We start from the raw sequence: 4811 nt of genomic DNA, 5'->3' as shown, positions 1-4811 counted from the left end.
GCGACCGGGAGGATGACGATCTCCGAGTTGCGTGACTTCGATGTAGCTGTGACGGATGCTGGCCTGGACGACTGGCAGCACCTGATTCGGAGAGTGAGCCTCTAACTTGTATAACCTTTGTGTAAGAACACATTTGATTGGGTTTATTCAATTGTTGAGAATGTCTTTTTGAGAATGCAGGTTGCGCCGTCTCGGTTTGTGGCGTTGTGGAGGGTGGCCAACCGGCTGCGAGCTACTGCCGTCGAGGCACTCATTGGTGGTCGAGGTCGTCAGGTATGAACCTTACGCCTATTTCCATTTTTTGATTTTTGATTTTCTAATTTTGCTTGAATTGATTGACATGAGCCAATTTTCTTGTTTACAAGGTGACCGCGAGCTGGAGCGATAGTTGACCCAGTCTCGGGAGGAGACAGCTCGCGTGTTGAGGGAGCTCGAGGTTCGGGATGCCGAGATCGCTGCTCTTGTGGCGAGAGTTGCAGAGTTGGAGGGCCGCCCAGTAGCTTTTTTTGTCGTATGTTGGTGTGTCTTGTACATTTGTTCATTGGGACTATCATTTTGAACATTTTTGGACTTTGTTTGGGGCTCGAGCCCCCAGTTTGTACATTTCCTCCGTTTGGTATATATACGATGGCACGAGTGCCTTTTCTTTCTTTGGGTTGTGTTGCTTGTACTGCAGTTAGTTTGAAACAGGTTTGGTAGATGACGGTTTACGCCGTCATGCTGCCGAAATTTACATAGAAAAAATACGCAAAGAATACATTTTTATATACATATGGCCTTAATTAGCGCAAAATGAGAGACTCAAAAGAACGCGAAAAAAATGCAAAAATTTTGCCGGAAATGACCGGACGGTAGGGAGGGTTACCCCCTAAAAAAAGAAAAAAAATAGAAATATATAAGTTTAGAAATAAAATTAAAGAAATTAATATTTATAAGTTGAAATTAAAATGAAAATTATTTCCTAAAATGAAAATATACAAGCGTAATATAATGGCAGAAATGTCGATGTCGCCTTGAAATGCGTGCCCGCGAATTTAGAAAACCTGAAACATGGTAATTTCCATTATTTACCAAAATAATAACCTGTAGGAATAGGAAATTGTTCGTTATGGAATTAGGAAAGATCCAACGCGGAAAATCACAGAAGTGAAGCTCGGGAAGAGGCGCAGCATGAGCTGCGTCCCTTTGAAGAGGCGCAGCAGTCGCTGCTGCTTTGTTCCCGTGTTGTTCCGATTCGACGGATTTTTGGAAACAACAATTAGTATAAATAGAAGCGTCGATGGCGCTTTTATTCACACAAATCTTCCGTCTATTCTTCGTCTAATTACACAAAATTCTTCAAAATAAATTTTCTCATCATGAATACTTTAGAGATCCGCTTGAAGGAATGGACCAATGAATTTTCAAATATCGAGAAGCACGATATGGGCTCTTATAACTTTGGATCGTTGTTGAGTTTGAAACTCATCAAGGTTGTGAAACCGTTCTTGGATGCTTGTCTTGACTATTGGGACCCGAACTACCATGTTTTTGCGTTTTCCGGGGTGATATTTGTCCTTTTCTGAAGAAATTGCCGCCATTGGTGGATGGGACCCGAACATTTGCCTGCCATTCCTTCTACTTCTCAAGGGTACAAAAGCAAATTTAGGGACTTGCTCGGATTGACTAGGCTTGAGGTGGACCGTCTAGTTACCTCAAAAGGTGTGAGAATGTTGGACTTCATAGATCGATTCATCAATAGGGCCGACCCCACTGTTTCTCATGTTGCTAGGCGGAGGGCATTTGGCTTTTGCTTGTTGCATGTGTATGTCTTCCAAGGGCATGTTGATGAAGACTTGAGAGGTGATCCCCGTCTTTTGGGTCTTGTTGAGCAGATGGAGCTGCGCAGGAGCCCAGCTTGCTTATGCTTAGGAGAGATTATATTGGGTTTGGATAATAGGAGATCCAACCGTGATCTGCCGTTCTTGAGGAGTCCCGTCATTTTGCAGGTCTAATACCTGCTTTTGGTAGGTTTGGCTTATGGAGCGGCTCCGATTGATCGAGCCGCCAGTTCATGCGCTTTCCTATCATGCCCGCTCGATTGCGATGAGGACGAGGTTGTACATGGTGGACTTCACTCGATGTCCGTGATTATTGGAAGAATAAGTCGAAGAGCGATGATGGCCCGTTGATCAGGTGGGTCGTTCCGTGGTGGCACCTCAAGTCCGTCACTAGAGTGTCTTCTTTGGATCCCACTAGGTCGGTGCGCATTCCTGGATTGGAGTTTATGGTGTGCATCTTCCCGGAAAGGCCGATGAGACAAGTTGGGCTGAAGCAGACGACCCCTAGGCTTGATACCGTCCCTTGATGCTATGGCACTTACTACGAGAGAGTCGAAGAGAGTGGGCTATCAAATGGGCCCAAAGGAACATGTGGTTCTTGAATTTCTCCGCCAATGCTTTATGGGTGTCGGATTCTTATCTGAGGTGGAGAAAGGCTGCAACTCCGGAAGAGCGCGAGAAATTGAGGAAACGCGAGCCCATTGACTACAAGGTGCGCGAGGGAGAGAAAGAGAAGCATCTGACAGAGGGAGAAGAAGAAGCCGGGTTTCAAGTCATTCATCCTTCGAAGAAATCCAAGACTACTCCTGTCGCAGAGATGGTGATTGGCAAGAATGGAAAAGCTAGACCTCGAGAAAGACCGTTGGTGATTAGGTCTGAAGTGGCGCAAGAGCGTCCGGCTCGAGGTCGTGATAAGAAATATGATAGGAATGACAAGGGCAAGGGGAAGATGGAGGAATAGCCCGAGTCTCTTTATTATTATTTGATTATTATTATTATTATTATTATTGTTGTAATAAAAGGTGGGGTTTTTTAGAATCCTAGCCTATTCTATTTTTTATTATGTAGCGTACTATTATTATTAGAAAATGAATAAAAAGGTTAAGTGGTTATGAAACCGTTGTGATTTTCTATTTATTATCCTTGTCGAATTTCAAATGCAATGCAAATGTCCTTCTATTTACATTTTAGATATGATGGGTTGAATCCCGTGAAGGATTGCCTACGTATTCACTTAAAAAGCGAAATCAAACCCTTGCGCGTAGTTCGAGTAAATGTAAAAGAATAATTGTTCTAAGCAAGAGCTTGTAATGAACTTAGAAAAGAAGCATGAGCTTTTGCTTACTCAGAAGGTGCGAACTTAGTTTATTTGATGATATGAGGATGATAAGTTTGTCAAAATGCAAGAGCATAGTGACATTTAGCTTATTTCAGCTTGGCCAGGGGCCGTTTATTTAGTGCCACAAGAGCGACACGTGGGGTTACGCGAGGCGCGTGTTTGGTCCTATTCTAGGCATAGTATCGTTTCAGTTGGTCAAGGTTCGTAGGGTTTGAAAACTCATTCCCATCTAGGTCTGTGATCCTAACCGCACCCCCTGGGAGTATGGATTTGACTAGAAATGGTCCGACCCAATTAGGTTTGAATTTTCCTCGTGGGTCAACAGGTAGAAGAGCTCTAACCGATTTAAGCACTAAGTCTCCTTCTTTGATGTTCCTTGGCCTAACCCTTTTGTTGAAAGCCCGTTTGATACGTGCTTGATATGTTTGGACATTATGCAAAGCGCGCAGCCTACGTTCATCCAGGAGGATGAGTTCTTCATATCTATCCCTTTTCCAATCGGCTTCCGGGATTTGACTTTCGAGTAGAATACGCAAGGATGGTATTTCTAGGTCGACTGGTTTTACAGCTTCCATGCCGTAGGTCAAATAGAAAGGAGTAGCCCCAGTGGGTGTCCTAACGGATGTACGATACCCCCACAAAGCAAAGGGTATCTTGCTTGGCCAATCTCTATAGTTGTCAATCATTTTCTTGAGAATTGTGACAACATTTTTGTTTGCCGCCTCTACTGCGCCGTTAGTCTGCGGCCTATAGGGCGAAGAGTGATGATGCTTAATCTTGTACTTGGCTAGCAATTGCTCAGTCTCAGCTTGGAAATGTGATCCGTTATCGCTAATGATCTCATGTGGGCAACCATATCGACAGATGATGTTGTTTTGTATGAATTTTGCCACATTTTTAGCCGTAAGACCAGTGTAGGAAGCCGCCTCTACCCATTTGGTGAAATAGTTAATTGCTACTAGAATGAAACGTGACCTCCTGTTCCGCGGCTGGGGTTATCTTCCCGATTATGTCAATTCCCTATGCAGAAAATGGCCAGGGGGATGTCATTGTATAGAGCAATGAAGGAGGGACATGTTGCACGTTCCCGAAGATTTGGCAATTGTGGCAATGTCTTACGTATTTGATGCAATCGGATTCCATTGTGGTCCAATAATATCCCAAACGTGTGATTTTCTTTGCCATCATGGGTCCACTCATGTGAGGACCGCATTCTCCGTCATGGACTTATTCCATCACCTTTCGTGCCTGTGAATGATCAAGGCAACGTAGAACTACACCAAGAGGTGTTCTTTTGTATAATTCTCCTTGCATCAGAATGTATTGGGAAGCCAGTAGGCGTATAGCATGTTGTCCCCTCTTGTCCATATCTGGTGGATAGGTGCCATTAAGCTTGAAATTCAGGATCGCTTGGAACCAGGGTTCTTGCGCGATTTCCTCTTCGTCGGTGATTTGGTGGACATAAGCGGCTCGACGGCCGCTCGTTCGATGCACAAAGGCATTTCCACCATGTGATCCGGCATATTAATCAAAGATGCAAGTTTCGCAAGAGCGTCCGCAAATTGATTTTCCTCCCGAGGTAGGTGTAGGTAGGTTACGTGATCGAAGAATTGAGCGACTTGGTCTATCCTAGCCTGATAAGGTGCGAGGCT

The sequence above is a fragment of the Silene latifolia genome, chromosome 10, assembly GCF_048544455.1.
Source record: "Silene latifolia isolate original U9 population chromosome 10, ASM4854445v1, whole genome shotgun sequence".
NCBI lineage: Eukaryota > Viridiplantae > Streptophyta > Magnoliopsida > Caryophyllales > Caryophyllaceae > Silene > Silene latifolia.
Note: the sequence above shows the minus strand (reverse complement) of the source record.